General features: G+C 39.5%; 2 protein-coding genes across 54 annotated transcripts in view; one reads left to right on the top strand and one right to left on the bottom strand.

Annotated features, from left to right (window-relative positions):
• NEK1 (NIMA related kinase 1) overlaps positions 1 to 7646 on the bottom strand; it is a 222362-nt gene extending 214716 nt beyond the window's left edge. For 20 of the 50 annotated variants that reach the window (XM_072719687.1, XM_026017537.2, XM_072719701.1 and 17 more), the window contains exons 1-2: positions 7463 to 7640; positions 7035 to 7158 (exon numbers count right to left, since the gene is read on the bottom strand). The gene's annotated coding sequence lies outside the window, so the exon portion shown is untranslated. Of the gene's footprint in view, positions 1 to 7034; positions 7159 to 7462 lie in introns of all 50 variants that reach the window. The other 30 variants (XM_072719685.1, XM_072719703.1, XM_072719700.1 and 27 more) reach the window with 8 other exon arrangements.
• An 11230-nt stretch (positions 7647 to 18876) lies between these two features.
• Positions 18877 to 26152, top strand: part of CLCN3 (chloride voltage-gated channel 3) — an 87511-nt gene continuing 80235 nt past the window's right edge. For 2 of the 4 annotated variants that reach the window (XM_026017557.2, XM_026017555.2), the window contains exon 1: positions 18877 to 19471. The gene's annotated coding sequence lies outside the window, so the exon portion shown is untranslated. The remainder of the gene's footprint in view (positions 19472 to 26152) is intronic. The other 2 variants (XM_072719681.1, XM_026017558.2) reach the window with 2 other exon arrangements.

Raw genomic sequence — 26152 nt, 5'->3', positions numbered from 1 at the left:
ATCCCTAGTTATTATTTATTAAAATTTCAGAGAAGCCATATAGGATAGTAGCTAACAAGCACTAAAACTTTTCAGTCAGGAAGCCTGGATTTAAATCCCGACTTTATCACTTTTTTGTTATGTGACATTGGACAAGTTACTCAGCTTTATGTACCTCAGTTTGTTCATCTGTAAAATGTGGATAACAACAGTACACACTCATAGCACTGTTGGGAGGATTAATTTTAGTATTATACTGTAGAACAGCGCACAGCACAAAGTAAGCACTGTGTCACTATTTGTTGCTGTTGTTACTACATTTGACGGAGAAATGGTGTCTCGTTTTTATTTTCTTTTGCTTATCAGTTAATTAGAAAAATTCTTCCTGACTTATTGAACACTTGTATTTTTTTTTTCTTTTTTGAACTACTCATTCATGTTCTTTGTTCATTTTCTCATGGAATAGTCTTTTTATTAATTTGTAAAAGCCCTCTCTTTATGAGATGTTAGCCTTCCTCTGTCATAATACTTTTTCCTTATATGCTATCTGCCTTTCCTTATATGCTATCTGCCTTCCATTTTAAATATACAAATTTATTCTGATATTATTTTTATATTAATTACTAAACATGTTATTAGTCTTCATATTTCTGCTTTCTGTATCATAATTAGATCCTTACCATACCAAGGTATTTGATTAGGGTCATTAGTAACTTCAGCAATAGTTAATTTCAGGAGAGTGATAGGTGGGGACAGAAGCCAGAGTCCAAAAGCTAGTTAGTGAAAGCTTAAAAAAGTCAAAGGAGGAGGGAAAGAGAGAGTGATATGGTCACAAAACAATCTTTAGCACTACTTATTGGCAAGATTACCCCTTATCATGGAGATACATGAATTCACTATATTAATTTAAAACCAATAAATATTTAATTTACCTAACTTTCTCTTTTCTAGTTCCATTCATATCAAGCATGCTTTCTACATATGATTCCCTTCTAGGAGAAAATGGGCTTGTCATGAAGGCCATATAAAATTTCTGTGACAGTTTACCATATCTCTTATTGTAATTAAACAAATCCATGTTCTCATTTCATCCATCAGTACTAGATTTAATTTTATTTTGCCTCTACAATGATCTGATCTCCTTAAATGACAAAATTTATTTTCAGGGCCTGTAAGACCAAGTCCAGAACCCAATCTCTGGTAAAATCAATGGGATAATTATTATAATTATGCCTTAGGAAATTTTATGGGAAACAGCCTTCTTCTACCTTAAAAAACAATATAACCATATTACATTTCAAAATTTTTGTAAGATAGGACAAGGCTTTTAGCAACTTAAAGAGAAATAAGAAATTAATGATTACAATAGCAATACAGCATCATCAGTAAGTTAAAGAAGTCATTCCAAACATACTCTCCTCTGAAATCCAAGTTTGGTCAACTGGCATAATGGCTATCTGGGCACCAGCCAGAATTTAATGATTTCTTCGGGACAGGAGTATATTACATTACCATGCTATTCAGAAAAAAAATATTGAGATGAACTCATCTTAGAAAACTAAGTTTCATGAATCAAATTACATTAAATAATAACCATATAATGAGATTATTTCACAACCATCATTATTCTGTGACTGCTGCCAAGAAAAATAAACAAAATTAGTTAATCTGGCTCTGCCTCAAAATTTAGTTGCCAATTCCTTTCCAGGGACCACACTAACAAAACGGAAGCTCCAAGAGTCCCTAGTATTGCACTCTAGTGCCTACTACATTACAGATCACTGTGGCTCTGACAACATAGTATAGGAGATGTACTGCTCCTGATAGTGAAGAACGATGACTCTAATTGCCATCAAATGATGTCAAGGGCAGAAAGCTTTCTGAACAATAAGACTTGTGGTAGGGATGCCTGGGTGGCTCAGTAGTTGAGTGTAGTTGAGTGTCTCTGCCTTTTGGCTCGGGGCATCATCTCGGGCCTGGGGTTCAAGTCCCACATGGGGCTCCCTGCCTGTCTCTCTGTGTGTCTCTCATGAATAAATAAAATCTTAAAAAAAAAAAAAAAGACTTGTGGTAAATGAGTTTCAGAGCAACTCACGACTCTCCCTTTCTTCAAAGTCTACACTAGACCACTGCAGTACACTGGAAGAAGCAAAGGGGAAAATATAGTGTCTTACACATATCAGTCTTACACAGTTCAGTGTCTTACACATATTTGACCAAGCTAGTTATTTCCTAGTCATGAGACTTCTCAGCTGAATTGCAATCCTTTTTTAAAAAAGTTTTTTAAAGATGTTATTTATTTATTTATTCATGAGAGACAGACAGAGAGAGAGAGAGAGAGAGAGAGAGAGAGAGGCAGAGACACAGGCAGAGGGAGAAGCAGGCTCCAAACAGAGAACTGGACGTGGGAATTGATACCAGAACTCTGGGATCACACCCCAAGCCAAAGGCAAACACTCAACTGCTGAGCCATCCAGGGGTCCCTGAATTACAATCCTAAAAGATTTTTCAAACCAATTAAAAATAGTGACAAAATGGACTATAGGCTTACACATACAAAATCATCCTAACATATAACTGAAGAAACATAATAATCTTTTTCTAATTTTGCATTTCTAATAAACTGAAAATACAAATGTTTGTCCTTTCTATACTTTGGTTTCCAATATCAAATGAAAATCACATACCAACTTGATAGTATTAAGCTCTCTAGGAATTATATCAATTTAATATCTATAATGTTAAAGACATTCAAAGCATAAAATCAAAGACATTTTTGATATTTGACCTTTCAAAAGAGTTACATCATGTAAGATATAAAGAAATGGATTTGAAGAGAAAAGCTACACGACCAAAAAGCAAACCACCTCACTTCTCTGCACCTTGGTTCCTTCTTCTGAAAACACTAACAATTTAAACAGAATGCTACTTAAGGGTTCTACCAACTCTAATACCAACTCTTTCTCAATGCAAGAAAAAAAATAAGAGTAGATAAAAAAATAGAAAACTTCAACATTGTATAGAATTGTACCATTACCCAGAAAGAGTAGGAATGATAAAGAGATAATGGCCAAAGCCTTTCCTTCAGGGAAATCAAAAGAAGATACAAAAGTAATTTCCTCAGCCTGTATCTTTAAAAAGTTAAAAAATAAACTGCAATTTAGAGTTAAATATATATCAAGCTGGACATACATATTTACCTCAACTTCTTCCCTAAACCTAACACAACCTTAAAGGGATCAAACAGGTAGAACAGGAAAGTAAGCAACAACAATAAATTTCTGGAAGCTGACAAAAGAACAAGCAGTAACTGACGTAGGAGACTAGGGAAAGCTGTACCGTAATCCAGCAGTGGCAAATAAGTCAAGTCCCACTAAAGAACTCAATAATTAGAAGAATAAGGTGCCTCTGAGAGTGAGGTAATATCAGAACAAAAACAGACTTGGTTGAAAGACTGTAATAAGCAGTTAGACACAGTTGCCTCCTCCACCTCTCTCATTTAGGGGACCACCCTTCTCTCATGTTGGCAAAAAACTGAAGATGTCTCTAGGTTGGTGATACCAATACATATATATGACCTGGGAGATTAAGTGAAGGTCGACATAAAAAATGCTCCAGTCATGATGCTGTATGTAGCTCATTACCATACCACCCCACCTCCCAAAACAATAAAAAATACTGAGTAAATATTTTTAACTTGGTGATAACCACAGTGATATTTCAAATTGGTTGGGGGAAGTTAAATTTTAAAATAGTACTTAGACAAGTAGGTAGTAATGTGGAAAAGAAAAACTTAAACCCATTTTCTTCTCTTTACATCAATACTAATTCTAGATAACTACTTAAATGTAAAAAACAAAAACAGGGCAGCCCCGGTGGTGCAGCGGTTTAGCACCTACTGCAACCCAGGGTGTGATCCTGGAGACCCGGGATCAAGTCCCACGTCGGGGTCTCTGCATGGAGCCTGCTTCTCCCTCTGCCTGTGTCTCTGCCCCTCTCTCTCTCTCTTTTTCTCTCTCTGTGTCTCTATGAATGAATGAATAAATAAACAAAACCCCCAAAACCATTATAGCAATAAAACATTAGAATGACTTTTATAATCTTAGAGTACAGTAGCCTAGTATGACACAAACCCCAAAAGCTTTAAGGTATTAATACAACTACATAGAAATCATGTAAAAACGAGATGCCTGGGTGGCTTAGTCAGTTGTGTCCAACTCTTGATCTCGGCTCAGGTCTCAATATGTTAAGCCCTGCATTGGGCTTAACTCACAACCCTTAGTTTAAACCCCACATTGGGCCCAGTGTTGAGCCTATTTAAAAAAAAAAAAAAAAAAAAAGTGTAGCAAAGGCTAGTATAAGTCAAAATTCAAACGACAAAAAGAATATACATATATTTGTATATATATTAGTTCATATCACCAAGGCCTTGTTTTTCTAATAAAACATTCCCACATATTCACAAGACAAAGAAACCAATCTAACGGAAAAAGAGACAAAGGATATGAAGTTACAAGTTAACAAAAAGGAATATAATTAACGTTAAAATGAGCAAAAGTACCAAATGATTGTAAAGAGAAATACAATTTAAAGGTACGGGATAAATTTTATGTATATTTTACCTCAATAAAAAAAGAGTACGAGACAGCATTTTCCACCCAACAGAATGGCAAAATTCAAAAAGTTTGTTACTGTATTATGTTGAAGATAAGGAAACAGAATATGAGGAGAATACAAATTGATACAAATACTATGGAAAATAAAAGTTCATAGTATCTACCAAAATAATTAGTGCTCATTTTGATCTAGCAATTCTATTTTTAGGAATCTACCCTATAAATACTTCCAAATATATGAAAATGAAACATATACAAAGCTTTCCTCTGCAGCACTGTTTGAAATGGTAAAATGTAAATATCCATAAGCAAATAAAAAAAAGCAACATTTCTATTGATATGGATTAATTTCTAAGTATCAGAATTATAAATATGGCATACTATCGTTTTTGTGTTAAAAGGAAATATACATGTATATGCTTATACTTATTTACTTATATATGACTGTGCATACAAATATATGAAACCCCTACATGTGTACACACACATATAACTGCTTGTATATGTAATACCTCTGAAGGGATACACTATAAACTGGTACACTATTGGCTGCCTTCAGGGAAGAGAACCGAATGATTAAGAGGAAGATTTTTTTTTTTTAATCTTTTGTTCCTTCTGAATTTTAAGCTATATAAATATATTATTCATTCAAAACAAAACTTAAAAGCAATAAATGCTGACAGAAGAATGCTAGCTAAACCAATTTCTCCAGTTAAAATCCTTCAATAGCTCCCCATTTCCAAAGTTCTAACCCTGACCAAAGTTTTCCTATACAGTGTACTTTTCAACTATGTCAACTATGCTCCACAAAAATATCTTAGCCTCTAGTGTAATAGACATCTTTCCCCACAGTTAACTAAAAAATGTTTAAGCCACAATAAGCAATGCTTAACACAATAAAATTTGTGTACCAACTATAGAAAGTACCAGGGTATATGAATGAAAACTGTATCCCCTCCAATCTGAAACCTTAAGTCTCCAGTTGTTTCAGCCATTTGATGGACAAATTCTCCTGAAGGGAAACACTGGTAGAGGAATGTCAACAGATTTCAGAAGTGCTTATGGTACTGTCTGCAGCTACAATCCATATACATGGTTTTCCAAATATTAAATAACATTTTAGATAGTGGGAGATGGACAATTTACCATCTTGGTGAGTCAAGACCCTGACTTCTTTCTTCTTATTCAAAGAAGCAGAAAGCAAAAATGGAATTCCTATCAGACTTTATTCAAAACATTTGTCTTTCTTCTACGTCTGTACAATTAACGGCTTCTGGAAACTACCAACGTGTAAATAACTTATAATCATGAAATGGTGTCATATCCACAATTTAGATTAGAAGGGAGAGATTAGGGACGCCTGGGTGGCTCAGTGGTTGAGCGTCTGCCTTCAGCCCAGGGCGTGATCCTGGAGACCCAGGATGGAATCCCACACCGGGCTCCCTGCATGGAGCCTGCTTCTCCCTCTGCCTGTGTCTGCCTCTCTCTCTCTCTCTCTCTCTCTCTCTCTCTGACTCCCATGAATAAATAAATAAAAATCTTACAAAAAAAGAAATAGAGGTAGAAAACCATTTTTTTAAAAAAGGAGAGATTAGAGTAAAATGTACTTGGAATACAATGTCATTGTATTAAAATGACCTCAAAAGAACTGTGGCCAAGTTCCATAACCCTTACTAAACTCCTAATGCTGACTCTTACTGTATAAAAACCTGTTTTCCCACAAGAGACTCCTTACCTTTCACCTAGAACAAAGAGCAATCTTACATGAAATAGATCTGTGGATTCTCTAATACCAAACAAATCTAAAGTAGAAACAAAGGACTGCTTCTCTGTGTATTTGGCTCCCCTCCATCATCTCTACAATACTGCTGCATCATAAGAAAAAGCTATTAGCATATATTGGATATTACTTTTAATCCTTCAGAAATACTTCTGATGTTACCATGGCAATAAAAAAATGTCTGCTTCTTGGAGCTGGCGCTTAGAGAATAAAAATTAGACCTGCATAAAAAAAGTTATGAACTCTGAAAGTGGTAAAACTTTGTATGCCTTCCATACAAATTATGTAAAACTGAGATACATGATTATAAGCTAACCAGTTAATTGCTACTCATTTTTTATTAAACTGCATATGTAATTTAAAATCTAGGACAACATATATGCAAAGTAAGTGACTGCTTATCCATATCAAGATTTTTGTTATTATTTTAATTCCTTTATCACTGTAGCGTTTTAACTTATGTCTAAGGACTGCTTCGTAATACATATTGTTCTTCACAGGATTAACATTTTAATGAGACGGAAGCTATTATTTTCTGTGCATTTAAACCGAGTAACCTGCAGGCTTTACATAAGCAGATCTCAGTCAGGTCTCCTCATTTCTAGTATGATTTTACTATTTTGCATATCACTGTTTAACTCACCACAAGTTCAACTCACCTCAACGACACCGGGCGTTAGTGGGAGTAACGGTAAGGACCAGTAAGCATCAGTCTAGGTGAAGCAGTCTTCCTGAAGCGGTTAGCGAGGCAGAGGCAGCACCCCGGATTCCGAGAATGACATCCTGGAAGAGAAAGAGTCTATCTAACCCGCCACAGGCCAGCCGAAGGAGGGCAACGAGACTCCAGACTTTGGCTGACCCCTCAGACTTGACTCCTTCCCGCCTCCGGCAACGCCCCGTGACACAGGTCCACACGCTCGGAGCCAAGAAACTGGTTTCCGAGCCGCCTGGAAACCGCGGGCGGCGGCAGGGGGTGTAGAGGGGGCGGGGGGAGCGCCCGGGTTACCGCCCCTGCAACTTCACAGAGATGGTTGCCAGTGGCCTCAGGGGTGGGGGTGGGGAGATGGCACTGGGACTGGGAGGCTACCTGCCTGCCACGTCCTTTTGCCCCGCCACGCCGGCTCTGGACTCGGGGCTACGCGCGGAACTTCTCAGGACTCCCAGCTGAGGACCCGCACCCTCACGCCCTAAAACCCTAGAGTGAATGCAGTGGAAGGGGGAGCGGCCGGCGCGTCACTGGCGCGGGCGTGTGACGTAAGCGCGCGGAAGCCGGCGCGCATTGGGCGTGGCGTGGAAGGCGTGGAACGGAGGGGCAGGACCGAGGGGCGGAGGGGCGGAGCCAATGGGCGGAGGGGCGGGGCCAAGGCGCAACAGGTGGAACAGGATGCGGGAGACATATGAGTTGAAAAGAAGGGAGTAAAGGGGAGAGGAGGGCTGGAGGTCACTAACAGGCTGATTTTGAATAAAGTATTTTATAAATTGGTCCCACATGTACTACAGAGAGAACAGGATTTTTTTTTTTAACGTGATGTCTGTTACTTAGGGATACCGCATTTTTAAAAGTAATTTAGTCTTTTTCCCAGTACATTTTTGGATGATTAGCAAGAAGGTATTTTTAAGTCTTGAAATTTTTTTGACTGTAATGTGGTTTTCTACCCATTTACATCCAATGTGTATGTAAATTACTTACCGGTATATTGAAAGATGGCAGGACTTTCAAAGATAGGGACAGGTTTTCTAGTAACAAGAGATTAAGTCTATTGTCCAGAATAGGCCTATGGCTAAGTTGCCTTACCTGGAGTACACCTGAAATACTGGAGAAGCCAAATTTGAAGCTGAAGGAGGATGGTAGCTTGTCTACTGCATAAGTTACACTCTAGGTTGTACCTGTTGTACATGTGATGTATGTAGCCCGGTGGAGAGTCCACAGATTTTGCCAGAAACCTCAAAGGTCAGATTCAGATCATTGCTTCAAAGAAATCTGCTTCCTTCTCTCTCATCCTGTCTCCAACACGCCAACACCCAAGACCGCTCTGATTTTTCCCAGTTTTTGGTTTAGCCATACTTTTAAGAAATTAAACAAGAAAAGAAAAGAAAAGAAAAGAAAAGAAAAGAAAAGAAAAGAAAAGAAAAGAAAAGAAAAGAAAAGAAAAGAAAAGAAAAGAAAAGAAAAAGAACTTTATTACCAGCATAGAAATTGAAAGTTTTTGGCTTCTTTGCCAGAAGATGGCGCTGCAAGTCATCTAACCTGGCAAACGAGAAAATCTGCTTTGGTTTATTTCCACTTCACTCCCCACCCATGCAAAAGACTTGTTTCCCTCATTTTCCCACTTTCTCGTCTAGCCTCTTGTGACCCCGCCCACCCCCAGTTAGTAGGAATTTTGGTGCCTGAATGCACAATAACTCTATTTCTACCCACATCCCTTTGTACAGCAAAGCAACACAAGAACGTTGCCAACTGTCAATCTAAATTCTCTTTTGCTGCTTTCATGAAGAATGGCTAGTCAGAGACCTCCTTAGATAATTTTTTAAGCTCCTATCATAAATTGTTGGTGGGGATATGAACTGCTACAGTCTTTGTAGAAGGTATGCTAGGAATATGCATATCCTTCTGACTTCTTTTGCAAATTCTGTAAAATAGCACCATCCAACATGGCACTCCTGGGGTAGTAGAATTGCTGGGAGAAGGGAATGGCTTATACAACTTCCACTCATGGGTAATCTCTACCATTTGGTTCTGTGTATCTGCCAGGGTAGGAGCAAGACTAGTGAACGAGCACTTCTAGACCTGGTTGGATGGATAAGCTCTTACTACTGCTAGTTATTCTTTTTTTCCTTTCCCTGAGAGCTTAAAGATTTTGTTGGCTGGTTAGTGGGGAAAGAATAAAGCTAATTTGAGAATTGGTAGAGCTTTTGTTATTAATGTTTCAGCTCAATTCTAATCAAAAGAAACAATGATTTCCAGTACAAGAACCTGATTTTATTCACATAGCTTTTTTTGCAATCCCTCCATATATTTCCTATATACTGAGGGCTTACTAATTTTTGTGTTTTTTCCAGTTTTATTAAAATGTTATGGACATACAGCACTATATATATGTTTAAGATCTACAGTTTAATGATTTCACTTACATTATGAAATGATTATCACAGTAAGTTTAGTTAATATCCATTATCTCACATAAAGAAGAGAAAAAGTTATTTTTCTCTTATGAGAATCTCTAGGATCTATTCCCTTAACAACTTTCAGATATACTCTACAGCAGTCTTAACTATAGTCGGGTTTGTACATTACACCCCCGTACTTAATTATCTTATAACTTAAAGTTTGTAGCTTTTGACACCTTTATCAAATCTCCTACACCACCCCACTCCACCCTATTCAGGGATTTTTAAAATGCACACTAACATCTGTGGTCAAAAGATTAATTAGGCAACCTATAGTAAGCAGAATAACAGCGACCCGATGATGTCCCTGCTCCCCAGTCCCTGGAATCTGTGAATATATTAAATTATACGGCAAGGGGGAAATTAAAGTTACAGATGGAATTAAAGTTACTAATCAGCTGGCCTTAAAATAGGGAGAGGAGCCTAGATTATCCAGGTGGATCCAAATGTAATCATGAGAGTCTCTAAAGGTGAAAAAGGAAGACAATAGAGTCAGAATTAGAGAGAAATATGACTATGGAAAAAGTTCAGAATGATAGGATGTGAAAAGGACTCAATTCCACTGTTGCTGGCTTTAAAGATGGAGGAGGGGGCAATTCAAGTGGCCTCTAGACGCTGCAAAAGGCACCGAAATGTATTCTGCTCTAAAGCCTCTAGAAGAGGCTGACCCCTTGACTTGGCCAATGAGATTTGAGTTGGACTTCTAACCTACAAAGTTCTAAGTTAATAAACTGGTGTTGTTTCAAGGCACTAAGCTTGTGGGAATTTGTTGCAGTTGTATATTAATACAAACTTCTATTCGCTTAAGGTTCCAGGAGCAGAGTAGATCAGGCTGACTGGTAAATTCTTTTTATTGTGTAGGAAAAGCCCACACCTGAATCTGTAAAAACACCTTATTGGGAATTATCTCAGCTCAAGGAAGCTCCTTCTTAATCATCTTCCCTAAAGTACAGAATCTAGTAAGAACCCTAATCAAACAGGATCCCTTCTGTAACACTTGCTGAGAAAAAATGAGATCAACCTGGAAGTATTCACATTAGAACAAATAAAGAAAATGTTCAAGGAAACTGGTTGTAGTCCTTACCATGTAAAATACCCAAGTCTGTTGAAGAGGAGATTTAACACCACTAGATTCTTCTAACAAAAATAGCAGAAAAATTACAGAGAAGGTTCTACCCCAGATGGGGTACTGATAACAATACTCTATTGTTATATCACCAAAATTTATAGCACATTGTCTAGATAGATTGCCCCATGTCTAATGTACTGGTTCTGACTGCTGCTTATTAACTGAGTATGATTAAGATATGGATGTTTAGGCCCAAACTTGGAAAAATTATAATAATTTCTGAGAGTGGAGTCCAAGCAAGAATATTTTTTTGAGGCTTCCTAGATGGTTCTGATGCAAAGTGAAGGCTGAGAACTGCTGGCAAGATGGTTGTATGTCAGAAATCATGCATTTTAAACACATTCTTCTAAAGAAATAAGGTAGTGCACAGTATAAACAATATTACAAAAAAACAAATGTGCAAGTGGACTCATTTTTGTCTATTTACAAAGGATCTTTGGGATAATCCCCCATGTAAGAACTATTACACTATCATAAAAGGATTTAGGATTTATTTAAAAAGGATCATAGAAAGCAGATATGATTGATTAATAGCCTGTGACTATTAGTCTACTAATCTCAGAATCTACCAGTCTCAGAATCTCTGTGCTGCTTCCCAAAATTAGGCTACATATCTGCAGTGAGAAGAAAACATCTAATGTCTGTAAATGTCTTGTAAAACAGTGTCCCAAATAAAATAATATTGTGCTTAGATATTACCATGGTTCTTTGAATTCCACCTTGATAAAAGTAAGGAGTTATAAAAAGTTTGTCTGCATTGTGAGCAACCCCATCACCATGGGTACAATAGCAACTTCATAGCCCAGAACTGTATTGTTTGAGAATATTCGGTTCTGCCCTGGAAAAAAAGAAATAGGATGGACAAAACTCATGTGTTAACAGATAGGGCAGCCTCAGTGGCTTAGCTGTTTAACACCACCTTCAGCCCAGGGTGTGATGCAGGAGACCCAATACTGAGTCCCACATCAGGCTCCCTGCATGGAGCCTGCTTCTCCCTCTCCCTGTGTCTCTGCCTCTCTCTCTCTCTCTCTCTCTCTCTGTCTCTAATAAATAAATAAAATCTTTTTAAAAATAACAGATAAAGTTACTACCCTGTGATATATGGTGGATAGATAAAGTCAGCAGGGCATATACTTGTGAACATAGGTAGAAAAGGCTGGAAAAACCAAGAGATACCCAATATTAATGAATTACTAAACATACAAGAGGTATCTAACATTCATTAAGCACTAAATATTCATGACACACTCAATATACATGAGACACTCAACATTCGTAGGTCTTTTTAAAAAATTTAAATTTAATTTGCCAACATATAGTACAACACCCAGTGCTTAGCCCATCAATGCCCTCCTCAGTGCCCATCACCCAGTCACTCGATTCCCTACTCTCCTCTCCTTCTGCAACTCTTTGTTTCCTAGAGTTAGGAGTCTCTCATGGTTTGTTTCCCTCTCTAATTTTTCCCAGTTTCCCTTCTTTCCCTTCTAATCCCTTTCACTATTTCTTATATTCCACGTATGAGTGAAACCATATGATGATTGTCCTTCTCCAATTGACTTATTTCACTCAGCATTGACTTATTTCACCCTCCAGTTGCATCTACATCAAAGCAAATGGTGGGTATTTGTCTCTTCTGATGGCTGAGTAATATTCCATTGTGTGTGTGTGTGTACATATGTGTGTATATATATATATATATATATACACACACACATATATCTCACATCTTCTTTATCCATTTATCTGTTGAAGGATATCGTGGCTCCTTCCATAGTTTGGCTATTGTGAACATTGCTTCTATGAACATTGGGGTGCAGGTGTCCCAGCATTTCACTACATCAGTATCTTGGTGGTAAATACACAGTAGTGCAATTGCTGGGTCACAGAGTAGCTCTATTTTTAACTTCTTGAGGAACCTCCACACTGTTTTCCAGAGTGGCTGCACCAGTTTGCTTTCCCACCAACAGCGGAAGAGGGTTCCCCTTTCTCCACATCATCGCCAATATTTGTTGTTTCCTGTCTTGTTAATTTTAGCCATTCTCACTGGTGTGAAGTGGTATCTCACTGTGGTTTTGATTTGTATTTCCCTGATGGCAAGTGATGCAGAGCACTTTTTCATGTGCTTGTTGGCCATATGTAGGTCTTCTTTGGAGAAATATATGTCCGTGTCTTCTGACCATTTCTTGACTGGATTACTTGCTGTTTCAGTGTTGAGTTTGATAAGTTCTTTTAGATCTTGGATACTAACCCTTTAGCTGTTACGTCATTAACATTCACGGGTCTTGGGATGCCTAGGTGGCTCAGTGGTTGAAGTGTCTGCCTTTGGCTCAGGGCGTGAGTGATCCTGGAGTCCTAGGATTGAGTCCCACATAGGTCTCCCTGCATGGAGCCTCCTTCTCCCTCTGCCTGTGTCTGCCTCTCTCTCTTTCTCTGTGTCTCTCATGAATAAATAAATAAAATCTTAAAAAAGAAAAAGAAAAAGAAAAAGAACACTTACTGGTCTTAATTCTGCCACCCAGTGGTGACATTCATACTGCATTCCACATGATCTGTTCCAAGAGTGTAAAACCTGTACCTGCCCACTAGGTTAATTAGCAAACTACAGATGTGCCCAGGCACTCTTGTTCCTACTGCTCTTTGATAGAGTCAGAGTGTTATTAGCTTACGCATCTTCAGTCTCTGAACCTTTGCTCAAACATCAACTCCAGTCCTAATTACCTCACCATCAACAGGAAGGCTAATATGCCAAAAAGAGAGGACACACGAGCATTGCACAATCATGTTTCATTTTTTTTTAAGACTTTATTTATTCATGAGACACACACACACACACAGAGGCAGAGACACAAGCAGAGGGAGAAGCAGGCTCCAATCAGGGAGCCCGACGCGGGACTCGATCCCAGGTCTCCAGGATCAAGCCCTGGGTTGAAGGTGGCGCTAAACCACTGAGCCACCCAGGCTGCCCCACAACCATGTTTCAAATCATTGGTCTTTCTTCTCCATTTGTACCCTATCTTAAGGATGTTAATTTTCTTTTTCCCCCTGCTTTTCATGGTATGTTAGCCTTTCTGTGACCTCTGGGATAGCTTGTCTGGAGTATATTTGGGGGTTATCATTGTATAAAGGTAATTTCCCACAAAACACCAAGCAGGTAATATCTGGATATTAGTGGGAATGTATGTTACAAAGAACTTTAAAACAGTGAATGTATTTTTCCTGATGTCCTATAATTTTTAACTCTGCACTAAAGAAATACCAGTGTAGACTTTCCTGGCAACAATCCCTAATTTCGGCAGGTCTTAAAATATGTCCTTAGAAGAATTTTTAATTTTTAATTTTTCCAAATAAACCCAGTTAACAATTTGTGGAGTATTCATTATAATAGAGTGCAATTCATTTTAATTGTAACAAGCTAAATTTCTTGATCCTATCAAGGTCACCTGAGTGGCCCACTGATTACTGTGTATGCTGGGTGACTAGACTCATTGTTCCAGGATTAGATAACAAGAGCTTTCAGAGCATTTTGCCTGTTTAAGTGGCATAGCCTGAGATTCAGACTTATGGAAATATGTGTGAACTCCTAGCTATAATTTTATACAAGACCTAGTGATAGGGAAGAGCAAAGGGGGTTTTGATATAAAGTTACACTGAGAGGAACGTGATTTGTGGGTTGGTGCCAGCACTGAATCAGGAAGTGAATATAGTGATTTGAATCTGTGAGATTGTCAGCGGTGGGAACAGATAACTGAGCCAAAAAAGCTGGTGCTTATGCCTATTAAAGCATAAAACCCTTTCAGGTGAGGGTAATACAAAGGGGCTTTCCTCTTCTCAAAACAACAAAAAACAAACAAAACAAAACAAAAAAACCCCAAACCAACTACTGTATCAGGGAAGAGAGGAGCACTCTTTCATCACTTTTGGCAAGTGGCTGTGCATTTGAGGACAATGACTCCTATCTTCCTTTATTCTTTTTTGAACTGGAATGCCTGCAACTCTAATATCTGTCTCACCATTGTATTTTGGGAGTGTTGGAACCAGATAACTTGCCCCTTTTGTTTCACAGATCCACTGATGAAGAATTAATAGATTAAGAAGTCTCATCTTCATCTGATTTGGAAGAGATTTTGGACTTTGAGCTGATAATATTTCGATTAGGATGAGGCCAATCAGAACCTTGGAAAAGGGTGAATATTTTACTTGTAAATCACCAGGGGCTAGAGGGCAGATTGTGGCAGGCAGAAATCTGGGATGGTGTCAAGCTTCCCATGTGCTGATGTATAATTACTTCTCCTTCAGTGTGGGCCGGACTGTGAATATAGGGATTTCACTTCCATTAAAAGGTTATTAATCAATTGGTTTTCAATTAATAAAAAACTAGATGATGGGTAGGCTTGACCTAATTAGGTAACTCCTAAAAAGAAGCCAGAGAGACTCAAGAGAAATTCTGCTGGCTTTGAAGGCAGGTAAGCTGCTATTTGGTGAGAGGGCCATGAAGTCAGGACTTGAGGATAGTCTGTAGGAGCTAAGAGCAATCTTGGTTGATAGCTAGTAAGAAAGCAGGGATCTCACTCCTGCAGCCACAAATAAATTCTCCCAGGGCTCTGATTATGCAGCTATCAAAAAAGAGTTGAATCTAGAATGTTGATGATATTAATGCTTGTAGAATGCTATGTGCCTTGAAGATACAAGATAAATATGTAAGTCAGATATTCATTACTCTCTTGTACTGGAGGGCCCAAGAAGTGTACATAGTCAAAAGCACTGGTGTGTAATACACAGTTTAATAAAAACTTAGTAGGGAGTCAAAGAAGACAGTTTTGTTGCACATCCCATTGTAAAACACTTGATGGCAAATTATTTTCTAACACTTTATTTACTCCATTCCTTCTCTGGGGCAACCTTGCTCGTTTTCTTCCCTTTCCCTTCTCAAAAGGAAAACAGTCTTCTTACTTCATGCCAAGCAGCTTCACATGCTTCCCTGAATTCTAGGAACCAGGTGATTCAGATCTAGGGTCTTCTACCCTAAATAGTTATCAAAATGTTTGGCCAAGGGGCACCTGGGTGGCTTAGCTGGGTAGTGTCTGCCTTCAGCTTAGGTCATGATCTCAGGGTTCTGGGATGGAGCCCCCAGTCAGGTCTCTGCTCAGCGGGGAGCCACTGCTCCCCCTGCTTGTGCTCTCTGTCAAGTAAATAAATAAAATCTTTTAAAAAAGTGTATTTGGTCAAGCCAAGGCAGATATCTCTCAACAGGGCTTCTGGTGAATAAATCTTCCTGTATTTTAATATGTACATCTTTGTATGTGCCTAGAAAGTTCCCCAAGATATACTTTAGTATTCTTTTGTGGGCAGTGACACTAAGGTTGGTCCGGTTGTGGAGGACATCAACTTTCAATTTGTATTTCCTATGTTGTTTCAAAATGTTTAAAGTCATTATTTTAGCTTCCTAAGCTTACTGTAACAAAGTAACACAAACTGAGGAGCTCAAAACAGCAGAAGCTTATTTTCTGTGCTGGAGTCTGGAAGTCTGAAGATTAAGGTGTCCATAAGGTTACACTCTCTCTTCAAGGGCTCTAGGGAAGAATTCTCGTTTCTTCCAGCTTCGGTAGCCCCAATTGTTCTTTAGCTTTTGACAGCCTAACTTCAATCTCTGCCTCCATCTTCACAGAGCCATACTCCTCTGTGTCTCTTATATTTTTTTTAAAGTTTTTTAAAATTATTTATTTATGATAGAGAGAGAGAGAGAGAGAGAGAGAGGGAGGGAGGGAGAGAGAGAGGGGGGCAGAGACATAGGCAGAGGGAGAAGCAGGCTCCATGCACCGGGAGCCCGATGTGGGATTCGATCCCGGGTTTCCAGGATCGCGCCCTGAGCCAAAGGCAGGCACCGAACCGCTGCGCCACCCAGGGATCCCCTGTGTCTCTTCTTATAAAGGCACTAATTACATTGAATTAGCCCATCCTAATTACCTTACCAGAGCACATGTAAAGAATATATTTCCAAATGAAGTCATATTTATGGGGTGGGGGAGAATCTTTTGAGGGAACATAGCCTATAATAGCCATTGCTTACTCTTAATTTTAAAAAAAACTAAAAAAAAAAAAAAACTAATGTGCAACATTCTACAAGACAACATTCTTGCTCTCTTTAAAACATCAATATCATGAAAAATTGGGGGAGGAGCTGAAGATTAAAAGAGATTTAAGAAACATAAATGCAATGCTTGAAACCTAATTGGATTCTAGTTTGAAAAAAAAGCTGCAAATGTTTTTAACAACTGGCAAAATTTAAATATGATTAGTTATCAGATATCAGGGACTTATTGCTAATTGTCCTAGTTGTGTTGGGGAAGTTGTTACTTTTAGGAGATGCATGTTTATCTAAGGATAATGTGTAATGTCTGCATCCTACTCTACATGCTTCAGGGGGAAAACATCCTAATGTAGATGAAGCAAAATATTGCAGAATTTTTTAATGTAGGTGACTGATCCTGTCATGTCCATATCAATGTCATATTCAGCTATTTTAAGTGGACTTTAGACATCACAAACAGAAGTTTTTAGTATTTATCATATACTTTAAAGAAATGAGGGATCCCTGGGTGGCGCAGCGGTTTGGCGCTTGTCTTTGGCCCAGGGCGCGATCCTGGAGACCCTGGATCGAATCCCACATCGGGCTCCCGGTGCATGGAGCCTGCTTCTGTCTCTGCCTCTCTCTCTCTCTCTCTCTCTCTCTCTCTCTCTCTCTCTCTCTGTGTGACTATCATAAATAAATAAAAAAATTTAAAAAAAAAATAAAGAAATGAAAACCCGCTGAATATGGGCATGCAATGTCCATGATTCAGGTTTTCTGGCTGTTTGGATATTTTTTATTTTTAAATTTTATTTTATTTTTTAAAGATTTACTTATTTAGTTATTCATGATAGAGAGAGAGAGGCAGAGACACAGGCGAAGGAGAAGCAGGCTCCATGCCAGGAGCCCGACGCGGGACTCGATCCCGGGACTCCAGGATCACGCCCTGGGCCAAAGGCAGGCGCTAAACCGCTGAGCCACCCAGGGATCCCCTTATTATTATTATTTTTTAAAGATTTTATTTGACACAGAGAGAGAGAGCCAACGCACAAGCAGGGAGAGCAGCCGGCAGAGGGAGGAGAGGCAGGCTCCCTGCTAAGCAGAGAGCCCCACCACCTGGGGCGCAAGGTGGGACTCTATCCCAGGACCCTGAGATCATGACCTTAGTCCAAAGCAGAGGCTTAATCCACTGAGCCACCCAGGTGCCCCACGGATATTTTCAAAACAACCTTGGGGGAAAAACTACTTACAAAGCTCTCCAACCATGCAGTTACCTACGGTAAAACACAAACTCTTCGGCATAACCGCTGACTTCTGCATCAGCAGAAGACTCACTATCCCCAGGCTACATCGTGCCTATTATATCCAAGTAACGCCAGGATAACATAGAACTCACTTTCCATTTCCTCCTCCCTTGCTCGCCATTCCTACCAGGTTGTTTGCTCCTCCCTCTGCCCCAACTTTTCCCAAATTGCAGATCAGACGTCACCTCCTCCGGGAAGGCTTCTTCTCACACTGCTGTCCCAGGGGAGGGCTCAGGATTGCACCGCAATGTAAACCCCTATGAGCTCGGGGGTCGGGTTCACGAATGCTGGCCGGCACACATTAACTTAATGAAGGTAAATACATTCAAGTCCACCGTGTAAAATCCTCGAACGGCACATTTTCCCCAATAGCTGATTTCCAAGCAGCATTTTTGAACTGGGTTAAACTGGGTCATCAGCTTCCTCTACAGGTGTGTCGGGCTCAGGACCCTCAACCACACGGAGAGCGCGTCGAGCCCGCTGCACCCCCGCCGGCCGCCCGCCCGCTCGCAGGCGAAACCCGGCGCCGGAGGCCACTTCTCTCCGTCTGTTTCGGGACCACAGCTGGCGGGGATTTTCCGCGCGGCTCCGGTCTCTCCCGCCGGCGTGGAGCGGGGAGTTCCGGGAGACGCCGGGAACTGCCTTCCGAGAACGTTCCCCGAGGCGGCCGCCTCCCGCCCCTCCGAGAGGTCACCGGCGGGGCAAACCGCGAAGCGCGAGCGACGGGAGCTGGCGGCGGGAGGTCTCACGCCCCGGGCCGCCCCGCAGGGCGCACTCCCCGCCCGGCCCCTCCTCCCGCCGCCGCAGCCCCGCCCACCGCCTCCACTCCACCCAATCGGCGCGGCCGGCGGAGGACGGCGGAGGACGGCCGGACGCCGAACGGCCGTTCACGTCGGCGCGCTGACGTTACGCGCAGACGCACCTGTCGGGCTCCCCTTACGCGGCTCGGGGCCGGGCTGGTCCGGAACCCACAGCCCCTTTTCCCAGTCCCAGTCGGTCCGCGGCCGGGAGTTGGGTTGCGTAATGAGGCCGGAGGGTGTGCTGGGCTGAAAGGCATATTCTCTTTCATTTCCGAGTCGGAGCATGGGTTCAGGTTGAGTCTCTTAAGAGGGAAGTGAGGTTGGAGATTTTTATTTTTTAATGTGGGGTGGAAGCAGTTGACTTTAGGGCCCTCCGAAGGAAGCGGATTGAACTTAATGCTGCTCCCGTGTTGGGAGGAGGACGAAAAAGGTCCCGCCTGGCAAAATTTCCGTAACTTCATCAGTAGAAAATCCAAGGTACCGTTTAAACTGCAGTAGTGTCCGTGGAGTCCAGCTGTCTCCAGGTGGAGCTCCCAGGGTAGCCAGGTTCTTAGGTTTGGAACAGATGCAGAATCCAAAGGCAGCGCAAAAAACAGCCACGGATTTTGCTATGCCTCTGAGCTGCAAGGTGAGTGACCTGGCACGTTCACGGGTTTGGGCCAGCTGTGATGCCAGGGCTCTCGTCTTGGTTCGTCTTAGAACAGGCAGCCTAAATGATGAGGCGTATGCGTATCCTCGACATTCCTGAAGATTTCTCCTGTTTCCTTTAGGAACTGCCGAAGGGCCTTTGAATACCGTGGAAGTAGGTTCCGGGAAAGATTAATATTGAACTCAAGGTAGTGGGTTTTAACTTGCGGTAAAATTGCCCAAAATTTAAAGTTATTATTCAGTTTTTCTGTCTTTAGCCTGAATTTATGTGTATATCAAGACCTAGTTCGTGTAGATATAAAACATTTGTTTTGATCATAAACCTGATCATAAACTACCTTAGAATCTCAAGTTTTAGTTTTGCATATAATAGGCTTTATTTGTATATTATTTAAAACTGGAGCACAGGAAGATTATACCTTATATGTGTATAAGATTTCTGAGATTTCTTTCTTTTGGAGGAAACAAAAAAAAACCTTGTTTTTAAGAATTGAATCTTTTTTTTTTCTTGTAATTTGAAAGTTCAGTTCTGCAAACCGTAAACTTTTTTGAGCCATACAATTTAGTTACTGCAGCATCATTGTGGCTTTGTCATTGATTATTGAATCTTTCCAGAAATGCTTTACCTTTAATTTCTGAACAGTTTAATTTATAAGATTCTTTTTTTAAAATAAGATTCTTTTCTTGACGAAGTTGGTATGGAAATAATTTAACTGATGTTAAAATTAGTGAATTTTATGTGCCTTTGTGAGTCACTAGGAAATATCTGTGTAGCTCAAGAGTACATATAAGAATGTGAATGTATAGTTGATTTTCATCATAAAAGTTAATTTTCATCTTTCACCAATCCTGCTGATTGTCGTTACATAGTGTGGCTTAAAAATCAGATGTGTGACCTACAGATGTTTTCTCAAGTTGAGTGTTTTTATGACCTCTGGTTGATAGGAACAGCCACTATTGGCAAAATCCAAGGCATCTCCCTCCCACACCCTGATTCCCACACTTTTCAAAGACTGATTCTTTGCTTGGAAAATGGGTTACATTATTTTGAGTCAATATAAGTGTATAGTACTTATAGCTTGGAAATTGTGTTTTAAGCATGTGTTTTCAATCATACATAGCTCATTAAGAATGTAAAAATCCAACTTGGGAAGGGGTATGTACAGTTCAGAGGAACAGATTTGCTGAGGTTGTAGTTTTATATTAACAAATTGGCTATTTTCCAGGTTGTGTCGATGATAGGCTTTCCATTTCCTGTCCTGTGACATGTTGGTAATAATTTTCAGACCACTCAGGAAGCCAGATTTGATCTCTGTGGTGGGTCACATACCAAAGCAGTATCCTGTGGCATTTGGCCACTCTCACTGCTTTGTAGAACTTTCATCTGAGTTTCTAGTCAAACTTGTCAGCAGTGATCTAAACCATATGATAAGTGTTAATATTTATTGAGCAATTTTTTTAATTGAGCAAATTCTGTGTTTTAGGACCATTCCTAAGTGTTTTTTGTGGATTGTCTCAACTACCACACCAACCCCAGGAAATATTTTGTTTTCCTGTCATACAGTGGAAATGTGGAAACTGAGGCATAGAGGATTTAGTTAACTTGCCCAAGGTCTCAGTAAGTGTCACAACTGGTAGTGTGATTTTAGAGCTCTTGCTCTCAATGGCTGCATTGTATTTCACATAAGGCTAGGCAAAATGCTAGAAGAAAACTTAGGATGAGAGATACGGCACCATCAGTTCGTTTATTTTTCAGTTATAAAAGTTATGTAAAGTTACAGAAACTCTGGAAAATAATTTTTGAAACCTTCGTTCTAAAATAATGCTCTTTGTGTTTTCTGATGCGCACATTCACATGTATATATAACGTGGCTATGACTCATTTTGATTTTTAAAGATGACTGTTTCTCAGTTAAGTATAAAATGTAGGATCAAACCTGTGCAGGGAAACTGCCCATTTTGCACGGCTGGAAATACAGAGAGATTTTATCTGCAACTTTGGAACCAGTTAACTAAATATATTTTTCGCTCTTTTGAGAAGTAGTTAAACCGCTGAGCCACCCAGGGATCTTTTGAGAAGTAAATAGTTTCTGTCTAGTAAAGTCAAGATTATTTTGTTTTCAAAGTGTAAGTCTTCCACATCATCTTTTTTTGTGGGATTATTGTTTACCTTTCTTTTGTCTTATAGTCTAAGCCTTATATTTGTGTTTTTACTTTTAAAATTATCTACTATTTAACTTATGGGTGGCTCTAAAAATTTTTATGAATCTAAGAAACTTTCTTCAGAGAAGATATTTCCTTCTTTTAGAGGGTTATTCATTTAATACTTAAAAAAAAAGATTTTATTTATTCATGACAGACACAGAGAGAGAGGCAGAGACACAGGCAGAGGGAGAAGAAGCCCCCCTGCAGGGAGCCGGACTCGAGACTCGATCCAGGGTCCCCAGGATCACACTCCTGGCCGAGGGCGGCGCTAAACCACTGGGCCACCAGGGCTGCCCATTTAATACTTTTTTTTTTGAAGAAAAATGTCAGCACAGCAATTTGTACATGCAGCTAACTTAATAATAGAGATAAAATATCAAGTAATACTGCTTTTGGGAGAAATCAGTTTCATTATGGTCATATCTTGTATGTAGTCACAATTTGTACAGAATAAATTCTTCCTTGCTACTGTGATATTCTGACCTCAGTCTCATGATGTTGTAGGAGGCGGAGGGCTCATTCTTTAGTAAAATACATTTGAAAAGCTTTTCATAACTTTAATTCATGAAATTAGTGTTTACTACAGGTTTTCTCGAGAGCTTTTCCAATGCTGTTAACCTTTACAACTCTAGAATGGGGTATGCTCTATTACCCAAGCATATTTGACCATGAAACTTTTTACTGGACTTGTATTTTGTGCACATACTCATCTTCAAATATTTTTGTTGCCTTCTTGGCTCCAAAACTTGTTTCATGTCAGTAGTCTTGCTTCAGTTAACTTCGCTGATCTCTGCCCCATAAAATCCCACTTACCTTTTAAGGTCGAACTTAGGTGTGTCTCTTCCAGAGAAGGCTTCTCACCATCAGTCACCCTGGGATGAGAACTCTTTTTCTGAGCTCTTAGAACACTACTGGTGTGTTCTGTGACATCTCTGACGTATTGCTTTTTATCGTGTGGTTGTACATTACCCTATAGGAAAGCATTACATCTCTTTTGAGGACAGTATGTAATGAAGTTTATGCTGAACTTTACTGAAAGCTATAAGGCCTATGCAAATATGATGCCATTAATTGGTAAAACTTGTGTGTAGGGGCATCTGGCTGGCTCAGTCAGTAGAGCATGCAATGACTCCTGCACTCAGGGTTGTGAGTTTGAGCCCTGCATTGGGTGTAAAGATTACTTGAAAAAATAAAGCTTTAAAAAATAAAAATTGTGTTTATATTTTTTACAGTTTCTAATACTAATTTTTAATTTCTAATTAGTAGCTATTCTGTAAACATAATGAATGAGTGGTTATATTGAAATTCAGTGTCATGTTTTGATTGTTAATCAGTACTTAGCAATACTGTTAGAATATTTATGTGAGATGCTAAAAGTATTAATATGAAAAATGCTCCTTACAAAAGGCTAGCTTGGTCATCATTTTACTTTTCTGCCATCATTGCTCATGAAACTTCTGTCCATCTTCTAGTTGCTAATATTTGGGATTTTTCTGTTTTCACTGAGATTATGCCTTTTTTTCTATTTAGCTTACTAGCCAGCCAGATAGCTGACTGATACACCCTTGAAACTTAGCCATGGTCCTTAGCCTTACCTCTTTTTTTTAAAAAAATTATTTATTCATGAGAGACACAGAGAGAGGCAGAGACATAGAAAGAGGGAGAAGCAGGCTCCATGAAGAGAGCCCGATGCAGGACTCGATCCCGGGATTCCAGGATCATGCCCTGAGTCGAAGGCAGATGCTCAACTGCTGAGCCACCCAGGTGTCCTCCTACCTACTCTTCTTTATGAAAGAGGCAGAACTTTGTTGGGAGCTATGGAAAATTGGTGTACCTACAGGCTATGTGAGTCGCTTAGCCACAGATTCACAAGGTGTTCCTCTTTCTGCTTCCTACCTCCCAGTTCTGGTGTTTGGGTGCTGGATTGGTGTACTGAATGAAGGTAACCATTCCTTTCATTGTAGTCTGGCCCAATAGGAAAAAATCCTGGATGTGTAATTCTAGAGTTGGAAAGAACACTCTGATCTTAAGTCCCATAAGATGTAGGAGACTGAAATTTGTTTCTTCCAACTGTTTTGAATCAATTTAGTCAAGTCAGAAACCTAGCAGATATCTTAGATTTCTTCTTCATTGTTCCTCACAGTTTATTAGTTACCATGTCTTCTTAAATACTTCTCAAAATTCATTTTACTCCATATTTTGATCTCTTAGGTTAATTATGCCTTCAGTATCTCATATTTAGGATTGTTCAAGGTTCTGCTGGAATTACGATCACCTAACTCCCCTTTCAGTCTCTTGCTCTTCTATGTTGCATACTGTTGCTACTGTTGGCCTGTTAAAATTCATATTTGGCCATGTGGTTGGTCTTAAAAACTCTTAATGATTTCTTCTATGTATAAATGAGTGAATAAGTTCCTTAGCATAATGGATCAGCTCCTAACTTTCTGATCTGGCCTGTGCCCACCTCTCCAGATACTCTCCAGTTCCTTATCTCTTAATTAAGCTGCCCAAGCAGGTTTTGTTATTATGTTGCTGTGTTTTTGCATGTACTTTTTTTGGTCTGTATTGACTTTTAACCTCAGAGTTAAGCCCAGTTCACTCATCCTAATCCTTCAATACTCAGCTTAAACATTCCCTTTATTAAATGTTCACAGACTTTTCTAGGTAGCATGCTTATTCCTTTTCATTGTTATCAAATACCTGTGTATACCTCTCCTGTGATAAATTTATATCATACTGTAGTTATTTGTATGTCTTTTACCTTCACTGCTTTGATAATAGGGACCGTATTTTACTTTTTATCACAGTACCTGGCTTTATGCCTGGTACATGATGGGTACTGAGGAAATGGTTGTCAAATAAATTAATAAGGGATTCCAAAAACTCATTTTGGCTATGAGATTATGATACTGTAAGCTGAGATAGGGAGTGTAGAAGGACAAGCAAATTTGGGGCAAATATTGATTCAGCTTTTGTCTTGTTGGATTCGAGCTTGCATATAGCATGCGAGTAGTGATGGGCCATTCGTTTGTAATGCATTTGTTATTTATTCATAGTAGAAATAAAAATTGACGCTGCAAGATTTTGTAGATGTAGATAAGATTATAAAATTCATATGGCAAGGCAAAGACACTAGAATAGGTAAAGCAATTTTGAAAAATGAGAATAAAGTGTGACAATTTTTTTTTGAAGATTTTATTTATTTGTTCATGAGAGACACAGAGAGAGGCAGAGATATAGGTAGAGGGAGAAGCAGGCTTCATGCAGGGAGCCCGATGTGGGGCTTGATCCCGGGAGTCCGGGATCACGCCCTGAGCCAAAGGCAGGTGCTCAACCACTGAGCCACCCAGGCATCCCTAAAGTGTGACAAATTTATTCAATTTCAAGGCTCATTTCAGAGCTAGAGTAATCAAGACTGCGTGGTATTACTGTAGGTATAGACAAATAGATCAGTGGAACAGAACATAGAACTCTCAACTAGACACACACAAATATGCCCAACTAATTTTTGACAAAGGCAAAAAAACAAAAACAAAAACAAAACAAAACCCAAGTACAAAAACAAGCAAATCAGTGAGAGAAAGATACCTTTTTTCTGCAAATGCTGCTGGAACAATTGGACATCCACACATTAAAAAAAAAAAAAAAAAGACTTCAACCTGTGTCTTTTTTTTTTTTTTTTTAAGATTTTTTTTTAAGACACAGAGAGAGGCAGAGACATAGGCAGAGGGAGAAACAGGCTCCATGCAAGAAGCTTGATTTGGGATTCGATCTCGGGACTCCAGGATCACGCCCTGAGCCAAAGGCAGACACTCAACCGCTGAGCCAACCAGGCGTCCCTGGGAAATAGATTTTTTAGATGACAAAGCATAATCCATAAAGGAAAAGTTGATAAATTAAACTACATCAAAATTAAATATTTTTGTTCCATGATGGACCCTATCAAAAAGAGGAAAGTCAGGGGTATCTGGCTGGTTCAGTTGGGGGAGCATGAAACTCTTGATCACAAGGTTGTGAGTTTGAGCCCCATGTTGGGTATAAAGATTACTTTAAAAAAAAAAAAGGAAAACTACAGAGTGGGAAAAAATATTTGCAAGCATATCTGACAAAGGACTAGCATCTAGAATATGTATTCTAAAGTATAAAACTTAGCAGTAAAAAAGCTATCCAGTTAGAAAATGGGCAAAATATATGAATAGTCATTTCACTGAAGAGGATAGGCAGATAGCAATAAGCACATAAAAAGATGTTCAACATGATTAGCCATTAGGGAAATGCAAACGAAAACTACAGTGAGCTATCACTACACACCTATCAGAATGACTAAAATAAAAAATGCTGATGAGGTGACTGGATGGGTCAGTCAGAAAAGCGTCTTTCTTGGGGTCAGGTCATGATCCCAGGATACTGGGATCAAGCCCTGAGTTGAACTCCCTGTTCAGTGGGGAGTCTTTCT

Source organism: Vulpes vulpes, chromosome 9, assembly GCF_048418805.1.
Source record: "Vulpes vulpes isolate BD-2025 chromosome 9, VulVul3, whole genome shotgun sequence".
NCBI lineage: Eukaryota > Metazoa > Chordata > Mammalia > Carnivora > Canidae > Vulpes > Vulpes vulpes.
The sequence above is the reverse complement of the archived record's forward strand: the minus strand, read 5'-3'. Positions and strand labels throughout refer to the sequence as shown.